Source organism: Oryctolagus cuniculus, chromosome 7 (assembly GCF_051225735.1).
Source record: "Oryctolagus cuniculus isolate XC-2025 breed Fujian yellow rabbit chromosome 7, ASM5122573v1, whole genome shotgun sequence".
Classification (NCBI taxonomy): Eukaryota; Metazoa; Chordata; class Mammalia; order Lagomorpha; family Leporidae; genus Oryctolagus; species Oryctolagus cuniculus.
Window position 1 is genome coordinate 10480527 of NC_142873.1, and position 19134 is coordinate 10499660.

General features: G+C 43.7%; 1 long non-coding RNA gene and 1 pseudogene across 3 annotated transcripts in view; both read left to right on the forward strand.

Annotated features, from left to right (window-relative positions):
* LOC138850474 (uncharacterized) overlaps positions 1-19134 on the forward strand; it is an 87702-nt gene that overhangs the window by 22286 nt on the left and 46282 nt on the right. For 2 of the 3 annotated variants that reach the window (XR_011390272.2, XR_016210364.1), the window contains exon 2: positions 11593-11650. This is a non-coding gene — a long non-coding RNA (uncharacterized LOC138850474). Of the gene's footprint in view, positions 1-11592; positions 11651-11904; positions 12651-19134 lie in introns of those variants that run through there. The other variant, XR_016210363.1, reaches the window with a different exon arrangement.
* LOC149125286 (N-alpha-acetyltransferase 50 pseudogene) lies at positions 13663-17210 on the forward strand (annotated as a pseudogene).

Genomic DNA, 19134 nt, shown 5'->3' on the forward strand with positions numbered 1-19134 from the left:
ATTGGTACATTTTGTTGCAAGTGACCGGATTTCATTCTTTTTTTTTTTAACTGCTATGTAGTATTCCATAGAGTACATATCCCATAACTTCTTTATCTAGTCTTTGGTTGATGGACATTTAGGTTGAATCCATGTCTTAGCTAATGTGAATTGAGCTACGATAAACGTGGAATTGCAGATAGCTCTTTCATTTACTGATTTCATTTCCCTTGGATAAATTCCCAGCAGTGGGATGGCTGGGTCATATGGTAGGTCTACATTCAGATTTCTGAGGTATCTCCATATTGTCTTCCATCGTTGTTTTACCAGTTTACATTCCCACCAACAGTGGATTAGGGTACCTTTTTTCCCACATTCTCTCCAGCATTTGTTGTTTGTTGATTTCTGTATGAAAACCATTCTAACTGGAGTGAGGTGAAACCTCATTGTGGTTTTGATTTGCATTTCCCTGATGGCTAGTGATCCTGAACATTTTTTCATGTGTCTGTTGGCTGTTTGGATTTCCTCTTTTGAAAAATGTTTATTTAGGTCCTTGGCCCATCTCTTAACTGGGTTCTTTGTTTTGTTGTGAAGATTCTTAATTTCTTTGTAGATTCTGGTTATTAATTCTTTATCAGTTGCCTAGTTTGCAAGTAACTTCTCGCATTCTGTTGGTTGTCTCTTCACTTTCCTATTTATTTTGCTGAACAGAGCTTCTCAATTTGAAGTAATCCCATTTGTTAATTTTGGCTTTGACTGCCTGTGCCTCTGGGGTCTTTTCCAGGAATTTTTTGCCTGTGCCAATGTTTTGCAGGGTTTCTCCAATGTTCTCAATTTTATGGTGTCAGTTCATAGATTTAGATCTTTAATTCATGTTGGGTACATTTTTGTGTAAGGTTTAAGGTAGGGGTCTTGCTTCATGCTTCTGCACATGGAAATACAGTTTTCCCAGCACCATTTGTTGAATAGACTGTCCTTGCTCCAGGGATTGGCTTTAGCTCCTTGGTCAAATATAAGTTGGTTGTAGGTGTTTGGATTGATTTCTGGTGTTTCTCTTCTGTTCCATTGGTCTATCCATCTGTTTCTGTACCAGTACCAGGCCATTTTGATTATAACTGCCTTGTAGTATGTCTTGTGATGCCTCCGGCTTTGTTTTTGTTGTATAAGATTGCTTTAGCTACTTGAGGTCTCCTGTGCCTCCATATGAATTTCAGCATCATTTTTTCCAGATCTGAGAAGAATGTCTTTGGTATTTTGATTGGTATCGCATTGAATCTATAAATTGCTTTTGAGAGAAAAAACATTTTGATGATATTGATTCTTCCAATCCATGAGCATGGAAGATTTTCCCATTTTTTGGTATCCTCTTCTATTTCTTTTTTTTTAAAGTTTTGTAATTCTCATTGTAGAGATCTTTAACATCCTTGGTTAAGTTTATTCCAAGGTATTTGATTTTTTTTTTGTAGCTATTATGGACGGGATTGATCTTAGAAGTACTTTCTCAGCTGTGGCATTGTCTGTATATTCAAAGGCTGTTGATTTTATATCCTCCTACTTTACCAAAGTCTTCTTTTAAAAAAAAAAAGATTTCTTTGTTTGAAAGGCAGAATTACACAGAGAGAGGAGAGGCAGAGAGAGAGAGAGAGAGAAGGAGAGGGAGAGGGAGAGGGAGGGTGGGTTCTTCTATCTGCTGGTTCACTCCCCAGTTGGCTGCAATGGTCGGAGCTGCACCAATCTGAAGCCAGGAGCTTCCTCTGGGTTTTCCAATGCAGATGCAGTGCCACAAGAATTTGGGCCATCTTCTACTGCTTTCCCAGTCCATAGCAGATTGCTGGATTGGAAGTAGAGCAGCTGCATCTTGAACCAATGCCCATATGGGATGCCAGCACTGCGGGCAGGGGCTTTCCCTGCTATGGCACAGCACCGGACACACCAAACTCTTCTATGAGTTCCAGTAGTCTCTTACTGGAGTCTTTTGGTTCCCCTATGTTTAGAATCATGTTGTCTGTAAAGAGGGATAATTTGACTTCCTCCTTCCCAATTTGTATCCCTTTGATTTCTTTTATTGCCTAATGGCTCTGGCTAAAACTTCCAGGACTATGTTGAATAGCGGTGGTAAGAGTGGGCATCCCTGACTGGTACCAGATCTCAGTGGAAATGCGTCCAACTTTTCTCCATTCAATATGATGCTGACTATGGGTTTGTCATAAATTACCTTGATTGTATTGAGGAATGTTTCTTTTAAATCCAATTTGCTTAGAGTTTTCATCATGAAAGGGTGTTGTATTTTGTCAAATGCTTTCTCTGCCTCTATTGAGATAATCATATGGTTTTGGTTTTCAGTTTGTTAATGTGGTGTATCGCACTGATTGATTTGCGAATTTTGAACCATCCCTGCATACCAGGGATAAACCCCACTTGGCCCAGGTTAATGATCTCTCTGATGTGTTGTTGGATTCGATTGGCCAGAATTTGTTGAAGATATTTGCGTCTATGTTCATCAGGGAAATTGCTCTGTAGTTCTTTTTCTCTGTTGTATCTTTTCCAAGTTTTGTAATGAAGATGATGCTGGCTTCACAGAAAGAATTTGGGAGGATTCCCTCCCTTTCAATATATTTGAACAATTGAGAAGAATTGGAGTTAGTTCTTTAAATGTCTGGTAAAATTCAGCAGTGACTCCATCTGGTCCTGGGCTTTTCTTTGTTGGGAGGGCCTTTATTACTAGTTCAATTTCTGACTCAGTTATGGGTCTGTTTAGGTTTTCTATGTCTTCATGGTTCAATTTAGGTAGGTTGCATGTGTCCAGAAATCTATCCATTTCTGATAGATTTCCTGTTTGCTGGCATACAACTCTTTGTAGTAATTTCTGATGTATCTTTTTATTTCTGTGGTTTCTGTTGTTACATTTCCTTTGTCATTTCTAATTTTATTGATTTGGGTCTTTTCTCTCCTTTTTTTGGTTAGTTGGGCCAATGGTGTGTCAGTTTTGTTTATGTTTTCAAAAAACCAGCTATTCATTTTGACAGCTCATTTATTGGATGACTTTCCAATTTCATGATCTAGGTACTAATTGTTTTAAACTTTCCTGCTTTTGCTTTATTCCAAAAGTTTTTATATGTTATATTATCATTTTCATTTGTTTCCAGAAATACTTTGATTTCTTCTATGACCCACTGTTCTTTCAGGAGCATGTTGTTTAGTCTCCTTGTGTTTGCATATGCTCTAGGGATTCCTGAGTTGCTAATTTCCAGCTTCATTCCATTGTGGTCTGAAAAGATGCATGGTATGATTCGAATCTTTTCAATTTGCTGAGACTTGCTTTATGGCCTAGAATGTAGTCAATCCTAGAGAACGTTCCATGCACTGGTGAGAAGATTGTGTATTCTGCAGTTGTAGCTTGGAAAGTTCTATAGATCTGTAGATATCTGTTAAGTCCATTTGTTCTGTAGTGTTGATTAACTCTGTTGTTTGCTTGCAGATTTTCTGTCTGGTTGATCTGTCCATTGCTGAAAGTGGGGTATTGAAATTCCCTATTCCTATTGTATTTGAGTCTGTGTCTGTCGCTCCCCCTCTTTGTGGAGGAACGACACAGGACCCTGCGCTGTTCTTTTGTCTGCTCGGCCCTTCCCGGGTTTGCTGCTGGTTCTTCCCGGGTTGGCTGCCGATCCTTCCACCTCTGTGGAAGGGTGGCTACCCCTGCCACTTTCCCCACTTCCGCGGGGGAGCGGCACACCGCCGGCCAGCTCTCTCGGGGGCTGCTCAGATGTTATCCAGATGTTCCCTTTAGATGTTCCCCGTGCATGTTGTCTCTCTCCTCCTTTATAGTCCTCTTCCACCAATCCATGCTGTGCTACCCACACACCGAGCATGCTGCTCTCCTCCAATCAGGAGCAGGATCAGCTCCTGCAGGTTATTGGTCGAACTGGAGGCAGCTGTGTAGAAGTTGTTTACTCCTCTCCCAGTGCCATATTGTGGGAGAGCAGATGCATAGAATAAGTCTTAATTCCAGTAACTTAGTCTAGTCTGAGTTGCTCCCCACAGTGTCTCCCTGTAGATCCCTTAATATTTCCTTTAAATAGCAATACGTCCAGTAATTAGGTTCATATACATTCATAATAGTTATATCTTCCTGTTGAGTTGAACCCTTAATCATTACATAGTGCCCTTCTTTGTCTGTTAACAATTTTTGTGTTAAAGTCTATTTTGTCTGATATTAGGATGGCTACACCAGCTCTTTTTTGGTTTCTGTTTCACTTTCAGTCTGTGTGCATCTTTGTTGGTGAGATGTGTTTCTTGGAAGCAGCGCATAGATGGGTTTTGTTTTTTGAATCCATTCAGCCAGTCTGTGTATTTAAGTGGAGAGTTGAGGCTATTTACATTCAAAGTGACTTGATAAGTAATGACTTTGTCCTGCCATTTTCCTATAAATAGTCCCATTTTTTACTTCGGATTTCCTTTGTACTTTTACTGGGAGATTTCCTTCCTTTACCTTCTTTTGTAGTGATGACCGTGTTTCTGTGTTTCTGTGTGTAGCACATCCAACAGGGCTGGAAGAGTGGTGACAATTTCTTTCAATTTCTGTTTCTCATGGAAGGTCTTTATTTCACCTTTCATAAATGAGAGCTTTTCAGGGTATAGTATTCTAGGTTGACAGTTCTTTTCTCTTAAGACTTGGAATATATCTTGCCATTCTCTCCTAGCCTATAGGGTTTCTGATGAGAAGTCTGCTGTGAGTCTAATTGGAGATCCTCTGAAAGTAATCTAGAACTTCTTCTCTTGTGCACATTTTAGAATCTTTTCTTTATGTTTTACTGTGGAGAGTTTATTACAGTTTGTCGTCATGAAAATCTTTTTTGATCATGTCTATTAGTTCTATCTGCTTCCTGTACTTGGACGTCCCTTTCTTTCTCCAATTTAGGGAAGTTTTCTGTTACTATTTCACTAAAAAGGCCTTCTAATCCTTCCTTTCTTTGCACACCTTCAGGAACTCCTATAACCTCTATGTTGGGTCATTTGATAGTATCCTGTAGATTCCCAACAGTGTTTTTTAGTTTTCTGATTTCCTCTTCTTGTTTTTTGTCTGTCTAATTTCCGGCTATTTATCTTCTAAGTTGGATATTCTTTCTTCTGCTTCACTAATTCTGTTGTTAAGGCTTTCCATTGCATTTTTTATTTGTTCTATTGATTTTTTTCATTCCAAGATTTCATTTTGCTTTCTTTTTTTATAGTTTATTTATTTGACAGGTAGAGTTATAGACAGAGAGAGAGAGAGACAGAGAGAAAAGTCTTCCTTCCATTGGTTCACTCCCCAAATGGCCACCACAGCCAGTGCTACACTGATCCGAAGCCAGTAACTAGGTGCTTCCTCCTGGTTTTCCATGCGGGTACAGGGGCCCAAGCACTTAGGCCATTCTCCAGTGCCCTCCTGGGCCACAGCAGAGAGCTGGACTGGAAGAGAAACAACTGAGTCTAGAACCCAGCACCCATACGGGATGCTGGCGCCACAGGCAGAGGATTAACCAAGTGAGCCACAGCGACGGCCCCTCATTTTCCTTTCTTTTTAAGATCTCAATTTCATGGGAGAAATTTTCTTTCATGTCGTGTATGCATTTCATTAGTTCATGCATTTGCTTCTGATTACTTCTAAGTAATCCTGTGATCATTTTTTTAGATTCCACTTGTGGCATTTTTTCACACTCTTCATCTTCCCTGTCTAGATTTGTAGTGTTGTATTCTTTTGGGGGCATCATATTGTGTTCCTTATTCTTGTTTCTTGAATTGGTGTGTTTATTATTTGGTACTTGTGGAGACACTTGTTGGTTTCTTGCTTTTTTTGCTGTGGTGGCTTTTATCTTTGGACTGTGTGTGTGGATTAGTGCAATGTCTTCTTTCAGGGAGTACCTGGAGGCCTGTGGAGGTGTGGCCAGGGAGCTCTGCTCAGTACTCCAGGTGAATGAGTGTTAAGGTGACACCCATGGTGGGCATGGGAAGCCTCCTCTCTCTCTTTTTTTTAATCAAAGGGGAAGTTTTCCTTCTGTTGATGTAGACTAAGCTCACTTCCTCTCCTCAAAGGGGACCCGTGCCTGGGCACTAGCCCCAGTGGGTATAACATTCGTCCACACTTCCATGAGGACCGCACAGAGGATCTGTGCAGTCCTCAGTGTAAGCAGATTCCCCAGCAGTGTCCCTCACCAGGAGGACACTCCCTCACCACGGAGCCCTGAGCATGTGGAGCCTCCCACAGTGACCACCCACACAGCCTCCGTGTTTTCAAAGCCATGCAGTCTCAGTGTGTTCACAGTACTGGCTCAGAAGCCTCTCACAGTCACGAGCACCCAACCCCCATCAGTTCTCCTCACCAGACTCAGGAGTCTCCACTCAGCTGGTTCCTGGGCGTGGACATGAGCTGGCACAGCTGCTACATATGTCCGAAATGGTGCCCGCTTTCTATTGGCTTGTTACAGGACACCACTTCAGGGTTATTCGGGAGAGAGGAATGTGCCCCCCCCCTTTTTCTCCTCTAGTTTGGCAGGTACACTACCCCCCATAGGGCTCCAATCCAGATTCCCCCCACCCCAGCTTTTCCTAGCTTTATCGCCAGTGGCTTCACCTCACTCCAAAGCTGGTGTGGAGGCTTCAGCTGCCCAGGTCCTGAGTCTGCTGTGTCCCTCTAATTGCCTGGAGTTTCCTCTGCCATTTTCTCCCTCGCTCTTCCCTGAGGCTGCACTCTCTCCACTTTTTTTTTTTTTTTTTGACTGGCAGAGTGGACAGTGAGAGAGAGAGACAGAGAGAAAGGTCTTCCTTTGCCGTTGGTTCCCCCTCCAATGGCCACCACGGCTGGCGCGCTGCGGCCAGCGCACCACGCTGAGCTGGTGGCAGGAGCCAGGTACTTATCCTGGTCTCCCATGGGATGCAGGGCCCAAGTACTTGGGCCATCCTCCACTGCAGAACCCAGTGTGCTGGCGCCACAAGGCGGAGGATTAGCCTAGTGAGCCACGGCGCTGGCCAGCACTCCCTCCACTTTTTTTTTTTTTTTGACAGGCAGAGTGGACAGTGAGAGAGAGAGACAGAGAGAAAGGTCTTCCTTTGCCGTTGGTTCACTCTCCAATGGCCGCCGCGGCCGGCACGCTGCAGCCGGCGTACCACGCTGAGCTGGTGGCAGGAGCCAGGTACTTATCCTGGTCTCCCATGGGGTGCAGGGCCCAAGTACTTGGGCCATCCTCCACTGCACTCCCTGGCCATAGCAGAGAGCTGGCCTGGAAGAGGGGCAACCGGGACAGAATCCAGTGCCCCAACCGGGACTAGAACCTGGTGTGTCAGCGCCGCAAGGCAGAAGATTAGGCTAGTGAGCCGCGGCGCCGGCCAGCACTCTCCACTTTTTAAAACTATCTTCTCCTGGACTAGAGTGGTAAGCTCCCTCCCTACTCTGCTATCTTAATCCAATCATGACTTTATAATTAACAGGTAAGTGTAAATATAGTGTTTCTCTGAGTTCTGTGAGCCGCTCTAGAAAATTAATCAAATTCAAGGAGGTGGTTGTGGGAACCCCAGTTTATGGGCTGTCAGTGAGAAGCACAGACCACAGAGTGTTAGCAGCTGGCATCTGCAGTGGGGACAATCTTGTGGGTCTGAGCCCTCAGCCCTTGGGATATGACAAAATCCCCAGGCAGATAGCTTCAGAATCGAATTGAACAAGAAGATTCCCAGGTGGAGAATTGCTTGGTGGGTGTGAGGGAAAGCAGTTTCCACACATCTGGTGTCAGGAGTGCTGAGTGGCATGTATGGATGAGAGTAGGGTTTTCCTTACTCTCTGAGAATGTACAGTTAAACAGAGAGGTGTGAATCCTGCTATTCTGTGCACTTTTCCAAGCTGGCATTGGGAAATTTTGTTCCATTCCTAACTCTGTAACGTCTTTAATCATCAGCATCTTCCGAGCCTCTTTGTTTGCCTACCTTCCTCTGCCCTGCCCTCCCTCTCTGACTTCACATTTGTCTCACATAGATCTAGAATGTTTGCTTGTGGATAGGGGTGCAGGATCCCTGCATGGAGTGGACAGATATGGCTGCCATTTGGCAGGAGGCTGGAGATCCTCTCAAGATGGCATTGCCGTTTGGGAGGCAGCCTGTTCTCTGCTTCTCAGCTGTTTTATCTGTCTGAAGTGTGTTTACAGAATTTTCTCATCCTTCTGGACAAGAAAAAGTCAAGTCTAAGGTGCTTACTGTTGTATTTCCAGACCTAACTTGATTGCTGGCTATGATCACGAAAGATTTCTTCCATTCTGAAAAGAATGTTTCCTGATTATAGATGGTAGGAAGTGGAGATACTCAGGTTCTTTCATTAACCTGAATGGTATGAAAAATAAAAAATATAGAGGTAGGGGAGGAAATATCATTATAGTCTTAGAATCATATCTATGAAATCTGTTTATAATAATAACTAAACCATGTAAAAAAAAAAGAAAAAGTGTGAGAAAGAAGGCAGCATAGGAATTTTTGATTTTTAATAAAATTTGGATTAACCTGTAATACATGAACATTTTCATGGGGTACAGTGCAGTGTTTCAACACATAATAACAACATAAAGCAATGACACCAGGCCACCAGGCTTTGCATCTCCGTGCCTCTTCTTTCTGTCTGAAGCCTCCTAAGCTCTCTCTTCAGGTCTTTACACAGTAGGAGGTAACACAGCATTGAAACCTGTGATTGCCCCACTGTGCAGGAACCTGCCACTTCCACCCAGCTGTTTCAGTCATCCCGCCTCCCTGTATCTCCTGGAGATATTTTTTTAAAATTTTAAAATTAAAAAGTGTTTGACCTTTTTGATTTTAAAAAAGTATTGACCTCATAATTTAGTGGGAAGGACTCACCAGCTCCGTGACACTCACCTGCAGTTCTGAGGGACCACAGCAGCTGGAGCAGGAATTTACGGTTGTGTCCTAGCCTGGCATAGCACCCTGGTGGAGGGGCCTGCACTGGTCAAGTCAAAGATGCCTGCTCTTCATTTGAAGCAGGGAAATGTTGCTATGTTTCCAGCTTATTTTACAGTTTTGCTGTGAGGACCAAATCATAAAGTGTAAGGTTTCCCAGTGTAATCAAGAGAAGAGCAGGATTTTTGGGGGAGGGGGGTAGTGGGAGGAATTGGGTGCTCTGGCTCCCTGCTTTGATTTGGTTTTAGTTCTGCTGTTTATTTTGAAATTTAAAAACCCATTACAAGTCCATGAATTGTGGCATTTATCAAAGTGCTTTGTACAAACATTTTAATGCAAAAAGCATTTTAAGCATTGTGTTAAATGAATATAGTTACATGTTCATAATAACCAAAGATTCAAATATGCTAGAATTTATTAACTAAGACAGAAAAGCAGTCACAAAAGCTTTCTGGGTTCCCTGACTCACAAGGCCATTCCAGACCCTTGGAATTCATTCAGGAAAGGTTTATCGAGCTGCTACTGCGTTCTAGGAACCAGGCTGGCCTAACCAAAACCAACGCCATGCTCTCAACAGACTTGACAGTATAGTGGGAGACACATCAACTAGAAGAAATCGTAAGTGGTGTGATGCAGGCTTACATGGGGGCTCAAGAGAGGAGAAAGGTCCTGCTCCCCCTCTCCAGCCTGCTCACAATCAGTCACAGTTCACCTCTGCTCCTTCCTCTCTATCCTTCCCTCTTCGTCTGCCCTGCCAGGCCCCAGCTTTCTCTCACACCCACCAGCAGCTGAGACACGGGTGACAACCTCACAGGAATAAACAACTGCTTTACTAATAAGTGATTTCTCAAGATTGCTTTAAAAATGACATCCCCAAGTGTGGGACTGGACTCCCTGCCAAACGACCAGCTCCCCAGTCGCAGCCTGCACTCTGTCCGATTTGCTATTGTTTGTTCATCACTTGTGTAGCATCTGGGAAGGTTCAGCTGTTGCGATGAACTTGACCACAACATCATCTGACTTCTCTTCCTGCTGCAGTAGTTTGGAGGTGATGTTATCAGAGTGTGAGTGACACTCCTAAGCACTACTGGTGTTTCGAATCACAGCTTCTTTTATTTCATTCAAATGGACTGCATCTATAATTATCTGTAGTGGTGTAACTCTGGGATCTGCCGGCCCCTCAAAAATTTATTTCTTTTCCTTTAAAGATTTATTTATGGGGGCCGGCACTGTGGTGCAGCGGGTTAAAGCCCTGGCCTGAAGCGCCAACATCCCATATGGGTGCCAGTTCTAGTCCTGGCTGCGCCTCTTCCGATCCAGTTCTCTGCTATGGCCTGGGAAGGCAGTAGAAGATGGCACAAGTCCTTGGGCCCCTGCACCCATGTGGGAGACCTGGAAGAAGCTCCTGGCTCCTGGCTTTGGATCGGCACAGCTCCGGCCGTTGCAGCCATCTGGGGAGTGAACCAGCAGATGCAAGACCTCTCTCTCTCTGTGTCTCTACCTCTCTCTGTAATTCTGTCTTTCAAATAAATAAAATAAATCTTTTAAAAATGATGTATTTATTTATTTGAAAGTCAGAGTTACACAGAAAGAGAAGGAGAGGCAAAGAGAGAGAGAGAGAGGCCTTCTATCTGCTGGCTCACTCCCCAGATGGCCACAAGGGCCGGAGCTGCACCAATCCGAAGCCAGGAGCCAAGAGCTTCTTCTGGGTCTCCCATGCAGGTAGAGGGGCCCAAGGATTTGGGCCATCTTCTACTGCTTTTTCAGGCCATAACGGAGAGCGGGATCAGAAGTAGAGTAGCCAGGGCGGGAACTGGCACCCATATGGGATGCCAGCACTATAGGCGGGCAGCTTTACCCGCTATGCCACAGTGCCAGCCCCACAAAATTTTATTTCTAATTCTGCATTTACCTTAATGCTTACATCAGTACGAGGTAGGAGTTTCCAAAATATATATATATATATAAAATGAAAAGCCGTCAGAGGCTCTCTTTCGACCAGTTTGAATGTGATTGTGAGGGTTGAACGGTGTCTGTTACTTTGAGCATATTACATATGAGATGGCTGTCAGGTTGATCTTGCTTTGATTTTGAAGCTTATGGCTTGTGTGTGGAAGCTTTTACAGCAGAAAAACACATCCTTCAAGCCAAGAGCACAGAATTACACAATTTAATGAAATAATAATCACTCGGTAAAAAAAAAAATGCTTAGGAAACCTTATTAGTTATAAGTCACAGTATTAAGCACATATCTAATTTTCAAAAGGCTTCAAAGGTTTTAAGTGGGATGCAAAAGTTGTAATTTAACAAGAGAGACTCACAGGACAGCATAATGTGCTAATAGCAGAAATAAAACATGCTGAGAGGTGCTCAGGATTCTTTTCCTCTCCCTTCGATGGTTTTTAGTCAGAGCTGTGCTTTGTTCAGACCTGGAGGCCCAGTGGAATTAAAGCTGTTGCCAGCATCACATGTCTTTGCTGTGTGTCTGTCAGGGCGATGTTGGAAGCTGGGAGAATCCTGGATGAGGGATGAGGAGAAGGAGACAGGAGGAGGCAGAGGGCCAGGCAGCCAGTTTCATTGGCTGTGAGTAGAGAAGGGACTTGGAATAGCAAAGGATCTTTTAAAGACAGCCTACAAACTACATTAATTCCTTCTCTTTTCTCTGAATCATGTCTGACAAAGCAGTGTCTGGGTCCTCAAAGGACTTCTTCAAGGAAAGAAGGACCCGTGGCCATCTCCTACAGTAAGTTAATTCGCATTTAATTTTTTCTCACTGTGATTTGGTCTCTAGAGAGTTTGTTGGATTATCAGAATGAAAGATCAAAATGAAAGAAATGGACATTCATTTAATTTTGGACGTGAGTTATTTTTTTTTTTTGAAAGAGCATCCTACTTCATTTGCCTAAGCTAAAAGAGTTGATTAATTTTCTTTCCCTGGGCCACTGGGCATGCCCCTAAACAACATAAATTAGCTGATCTTTTTTTTTTTTTTCAAAGGGAAGAACAGTTTAAAACTCTGCTTTGTGACTAAGTTCCATCCGAATCACTGGGTGAAAGTTACGTGGGTCTCAGCAGTCGGTCTTTGTTGGATGCCAGAGGACGCTCATGAATGGGCACACGTGGTGCTTGGGTTTGATGAGTGAGAGTTCACCACTAGTTCCACCACCAAGAAACTCAGATCTGGAGAGTTGTTTAGTGGTAAAACTGACCAGGACTTAATGGGCTTCTTATTACTGTTCCAAGTTAAGCCCCACAGAGTTGGAAACAGTGTTTATGTCAAAATGCAACTTTATAAGCAACTTGGTAGCAATAACTTTCAAGAAAATTGCTTGAAATCCTTTCTTAAAAGTCTTATGATCCTTCTGGCACACCAGCCTGACAGTTCTTCTAAAGTCATTCAGAAATGTTTTTCATTTGGGTGCCAAAAACTACTCACCATGCAGGACAAAAGGAAGTGCTTTGGGCAGTTGAAGGATTCCCTGGATGTAAGTAGTTAGAGTTTTAACTTGGAATAACTAAGAAAGACTCAACTTCATGAGCCCAGTGTATAAATCATAAAGTATTTTGAAAGAAACAAAATATGTACATCTAAGTGCTAAAACAGTGACGGAATTATAAATGTTGAGGTCTTTGGGAACCATTTGCATAACAATACAGCACAATTTATAGTAAAGTTTGTCACCATTTCTTATTTTAAAATGATGAGTGATGTTAGGTTCGTTATGTGGTGGTAATAAAATGACTGCTACAGTCTCATATATACAATATTCTTTTAAAACAAAACCAGAGGGAAACATAAGCGTGAACTTTGTGGGCAGAATAATGAACATGTGATCACATGTTCCACAATGCGGGGGGCAGTGGATTGAGGTTTACCATGGAGCGTCTGTTTGAATTATGTTGGTCAAGCTGCCTTTTACTGTACATAGTTGGGTTCTGCACAGAGAGTCACTATAAATGATAGGAGGACTGGTTCAAGGACCAAAAGAACAGTCTTAGCCTTAGTGTGTGGCTAAGTGTCATCTTTTCTATATGTGACAAGGAAGGGTAGGCAGACCAAGTGATTTATCAATTCGGTTGTAGCCCCCTCCCTCCAACAAAGCCATTGTTCTAAAGGTCAGGTTATTTTTCTACTTCTTAATGCCATATTGTCAGTAGGTGTTAAGGGATGATGATCTATAAAGAGAATGCATAAGGCAGTAGATTTTCTTATAATATGTGGATTTTCAAATAACAATGAGTAATAAATGCCTTGGGATTGCACTAATAAACCTAGATTTAGTGAAAAAAAGTGACAGGAAGCGTAAACAGCACAGACTCAGAGAGGCATATACAGCAGGGAGCAAAACACAGTGCATTTCCTACACTGGCAACTCCACTTTGTCGGGAAGAGGCAAGCAGGAAAACTCAGCAACTCCCAACATCCAGGCAAATTGGCACCCCTAACTCCAGGGGCACTCCACAGCTCTCCTGGCCTTTAAATCCAGCCTGAAGAGTGCCTGGGGTCCAAGTGCTCTGCTCCAAACAAGGAACACACTTGCACACCCTCACCTTGACCTCAGTGCCAAACCCAAGCTGCCGTGGTTGAGCCACTGCTAGACTGTGTTCTGTCTTAGGGCCAGTTAGGCTTCCCTGTTCCACCAGATGCACCCAGAACCAGTACACATCAAAGGGCAGAGAGCCATCCTGCAGCTGTGGAATTCTTGTGCACAAGCCCAGAGCCATGCTCACTCATTCTGCACGGTTGATCTCGGGATGTTCCTCTGTGCTTTCTGGGACTCAGTGCTGGGAGCAACCGAAACAGAAACCCAGGAAGACCTGAGAAAACCATCCCTCTCCCTGTCTGCGTCTTGTGGCCCAGGGATCCTGGCTCTGCATCTCAGAGTATCCAGGGCAAAAGCTCCAGCGTCACTGCCCTCAGATGACCTGAGGATGGTACCTTCTGTTTTCTGCAGTCCTGGAACTGTTGGTGTTAGTGCTGTAATCCCGAGTAAGTCTCACTCACAGGTGGGACTTAGAGAAAGCCCTGTTTGTTCTGCTTCCAGTCCAAGGCTGCCAGTGCACAATCCCCGGAATAACCTGTACTCACCCTAAAGGACCTGCGCAAGGACACTGTGTTCTGTAGCTGAGACCGAGACTGTTGGTGCTGTATTCACCCCGAGCAACCTGGGAAAGATTCTGTATGCATTCCACTGCTCTAGGCCTACACCTGCCAGTTCACAGTCTCCAAGATAACTTGTTGGACATGAGTAAGGTTCCCACCAAATCCAGCAGCTCTGATACTGTGGTTATTAATGCTAGTTCATAGGCAACAGTCACCGGCACTCACCCCATGGAACCTGGAGAAGGCCCTTCCCATGGCTGTGCCTCCCAGGGCACAATCCCCAGCATAACCCATGCTTGCCCTGTAGATACCTCATGTCCCCAGTGCTAAGACTGTGGAGGCTGGTCTGTAAGCTCTGATAGCACCATTGCTCAACCAGCAGGGCCCAGTGAAAGACATAGCCATGTCACACAGCCTGGGGGCCAGGGCTGTCAGTGCCACAGCCCCAGTATCACCAGTGCTCAATTAGTGGGAACTATGGGGGATCGACTCTGTGTCCCATAGAACCAGGAATGTAACTACTGCCATCACAAACCCCTTTCATCTCTGTGGTGTCTGCAGACATACACCTTTTGAAATGCATGCACACTATAATGTTATACCAATACCTATAAAATTGCTATAGGCTAGCCGGCGCCACGGCTCACTAGGCTAATCCTCCGCTTTGCGGCGCTGGCACACTGGGTTCTAGTCCCGGTCGGGGCGCCGGATTCTGTCCTGGTTGCCCCTCTTCCAGGCCAGCTCTCTGCTGTGGCCAGGGAGTGCAGTGGAGGATGGCCCAAGTGCTTGGGTCCTGCACCCCATGGGAGACCAGGAGAAGCACCTTGCTCCTGCCATCGGATCAGCACAGTGCGCCGGCCGCAGCGCGCCAGCCACGGCGGCCATTGGAGGGTGAACCAATGGCAAAGGAAGACCTTTCTCTCTGTCTCTCTCTCTCACTGTCCACTCTGCCTGTCAAAACAAAACAAAACAAAACAAAACAAATAAAAAAATTGCTATAGGCTAGAAAATTATAGCACTTGTATACACTGCTAACACTGTTTACAGTTGAAGAGATCACATGGCGGTTACACTCTGGGCTCATGTAGAAACAAAGTCAAATCAACTACCCAGTGGACACCCTACATCCCAAAAAAGCTCTCTAATAAAACCTGCTCCATAAACAGCTTTCACACCAGATGCACAGACATCAACACAGGGACACAGGGAATGTTAGGAAGCATCTTTGAAGTAATGCAATAATTCTCTGCAAATAGAACCTGATTTAAGGAAAATCTATAAAATGTCTTAAAATAATTCAAAATAATATTCCTGAGGAAACCCTCTGAGATGTAAGAGAGCACAATTAAAAGCAATGAGGAAAACAATGCATGATATGAATGAGAAATTCAATAGAGATAAAAATCATTAAAAACATCAATTAGAAATGTTAGTACTGAAGACTTCAGTCAATGACATAAAAGTTGTAGTTGACAGCTTTAAAACAAAATAGATCAAGGAAAAGAAAGCATTACTGGTCTTGAACGTAAGCTTTTCCAAGTAAGCCAGACCAAGAATGATTTGATTATTGCTTACATCCCTTGTCTATGTTCTGGTGGGACAGTGGTCTTTCCACTTTTTACTTGCTGAACACTTCAGTTAGTGGTACATTAAGCCTGTGATTACAAACTAAGTTGAAAGTTTGTTGCTGCAAAAATGAGAAGGAAAAGAATTAAGGAAGGAAGGAAGGAAGGAAAGAAAGCGAGCAAGCAAGCAAGCAAGCAATCAAGAAAGAAGGAAAGAAAGATGGAGAGAGGGAAGTACAATTATGTTCTTCAAATTGTATCTAAGACAGAAGAATTAAAAAGAATGAAGAAAGTCTGAGATATATGGAACACCACCAGGTGAACAAATATTCATGTTATGGGAATAACTGGAGGGGAAGAGAAAGGAAAAGGCATTGACGAATTATTTAATGAAATAATAGCTGAAAATTTCCCCAATTTTGAAAGAGAGGTGGACACCCAGATGCAGGGGGCTCAAAAAAAAATCAGACTCAACCAAAAATACCTTTTCTAAAGCATTTTATAGACAGTGGGGTGGCAGGAGACACCTCCCACCCACTTCGAGGCTCAGAGCAGAGCTCGGCTTCTGCGGTCTCCATCACATGCTCCACTCCTTGCTCCCTGCCCTAAGCGAGGAGACCAAGAAGGCCTGCTAGTGAGGTTGAGTGGCCAGAGCTGAGGGCGCTGAGGGCTCTGGGGCAGTAAGGACAGCCTCAGCAGGCGGGGAAGGTGAAAGGGGGCCAGATCGAGCTGGGAGATGTGACACCACACAATACTAAACAGTTGAAGAGGTTGAACCAAGTCATCTTTCCAGTCATCTTTCCACTGACAAGTTCTACAGGAATGTGCTGGAGGTTGGAGAGCTAGCAACACCTGCCTATGTCAATGATACTGTTGTGGGTGTGGTATGCTGTAGGGTGGATCATTCACAGAATCAGAAGAGGCTTTACATCATGACACTAGGATTCTGGCACCTTACCAAAGGCTAGGAATAGGGACAAAAATGCTAAATCATGTCTTAAACATCTGTGAAAAAGATGGCACTTTATTTTTATTTTTATTTTTTGACATGCAGAGTGGACAGTGAGAGAGAGAGACAGAGAGAAAGGTCTTCCTTTGCCGTTGGTTCACCCTCCAATGGCTGCCGCGGCCAGCGCGCTGCGGCCGGCGCACCGCGCTGATCCGATGGCAGGAGCCAGGTGCTTCTCCTGGTCTCCCATGGGGTGCAGGGCCCAAGCACTTGGGCCATCCTCCACTGCACTCCCTGGCCACAGCAGAGAGCTGGCCTGGAAGAGGGGCAACTGGGACAGAATCCGGCGTCCCTACAGGGACTAGAACCCGGTGTGCCGGCGCCACAAGGCAGAGGATTAGCCTAGTGAGCCGCGGCGCCGGCCAAGATGGCACCTTTGACATTTAGCTGCACGTCCAGAACAGCAGTGAGTTGGCAGTTGACTCCTACAGGAAGTTTGGCTTGGAGATTATTGAGACAGAAGAACTGCTCTAAGAGGATAGAGCCAGCAGAAGCTCACATGCTGCAGAAAAATCTCGGAGTCCCTTCTGGTCAGAGTGCAGATGTGCAAAGACAGACAACAGAGCAAACTACAAATGAACTTTCTTGCACTTGCTTGTCGCCAACTGAGAGAAAGGCCCATTGATTCCCCGACACACACACTTTGTTTTAAAGCTTTCTTCCTTCCTTGTTCTTGTTTTTCCTCCTTTCTTTACTTTCTTCTAGAAGTTTCATTCTTTCAAGGACTTCAAAAATAATCATGTTTTATTTCTCTTATTTTTGTGAGGTGGTTTGGTTGAAGGAAAGAGATGGTAGATATTTACAGTTTCACAGTTAAGATATACGGTCCCAAAAATTTGGGCATCAAATTATTTCAACTTTTTTAGCTGAATTTTTTTTAATGTCCTGCTTTCACATTGAAGATCAGAGCTTGCAAAAAGTTTCATTTCCAAAGACAAAAAGAAGCAGCAGCAGTATCTTGTTCTGTAATTATAGACAAGTTTAGTGAGTTTGTGGGACTTTGCATTTTTAAAGACCATTTGTGGGATTAATCCCTCTTCATTGCCTTCACTCCACCTTTAGTCCTCATGAGAACTCTCAGGAGTTGAACCATTGTTACCCTTGTTGGAAGTACTAAGTTTATTTTGGTTTCTAGAGCAATTTATTTGATGGGGCAGTTTGGGTAGGCAGTATTATACTTTGGCTTAAGTATTTGAACTAAACTGTTTTTTACTAATGAGTGGGCTTGTTAGCAAGTTTGTTTTTCTTGTTGTTGATTGTTACTAGTGGCATTAACTTTGAGAGTTGGGCTGGTGAGATTAATTTTTTTTAATATCCTAGCTAGAGATAATGGTTTTTTAACTGACCTAAAGAGGTTTGTTGTGATTTAGGTTTTTTCTGTTGTTTTTTTTTTCTTCAGTAAATCCAGTAATAGTTTAATATTAAAAATGGAGTTGATGGCCGGCACCATGGCTCAATAGGCTAATCCTCCGCCTTGCGGCGCCGGCACACCGGGTTCTAGTCCCGGTCGGGGCGCCAGATTCTGTCCCGGTTGCCCGTCTTCCAGGCCAGCTCTCTGCTATGGCCCGGGAGTGCAGTGGAGGATGGCCCAAGTACTTGGGCCCTGCACCCGCATGGGAGACCAGGAGAAGCACCTGGCTCCTGGCTTCGGATGAGCGCAGTGCGCCAGCTGCGGCAGCCATTGGAGGGTGAACCAACGGCAAAAGGAAGACCTTTCTCTCTGTGTCTCTCTCTCTCACTGTCCACTCTGCCTGTCAAAAAAAAAAAAAAATTGAGTTGATGTCCTTATAGCCCAATGCCCTTAAATAATCCCAAAGCAGATGTTTCTTCTCGGACACATTCAAAAAATAACCTAAAAGGAAGCTTAGAGGTACTTGTGGCACATTTAATGCATTTAATGTTGACTAATGCAGACTATTAAAAGTGTGACCACCAATTTTTTGACAATGCAGGTAGGATATCTAGACAGTATTTTTGAGAATAACATAGCTGTGGTATCCCTTACATATTGGAGAACATCTCAGATTTTCTTAGATTCTGTGCCTGTGTATTTTGAGTTGAAGACTTTGGGGTAAGGGAAATTGTTAAACATTGTGCTTCTATTCTTGGAAAAGTAGAAGTAGAAAGTGTTAATAATGCAGATAGTACTGTGACCTCTTCTACAGATATGACTGGTTTATGCCAGATAGTTTCTGGTGCATAGGGAGTGACTTTGACATATTGGTAACTTTTGTGGGATAGGAGACATCTGAAACCTTCATGTTTTCCTCCCGTAGTCCCATCTCCAATATTTAGAACAGATTGCCAGTACTGATGACCCAAAAACTGCTCTCATTAAACTTTAAAACAGTGTTCAGGGCTTGGACTTAAGTGGCATATTGATTCATAATACTTATCCTGTTATGTAAATACTGGTGTAAAGTTTCATCTTCTGATATTTTAAATGACAATTATTAGGCAAAGTGCTTATGTACACTTTATAATGTTGTTTTTGTTTGAGAATGTGAAAGTACAAAGTACAATAGACTTTGCCAGATTTAACTGAGTGC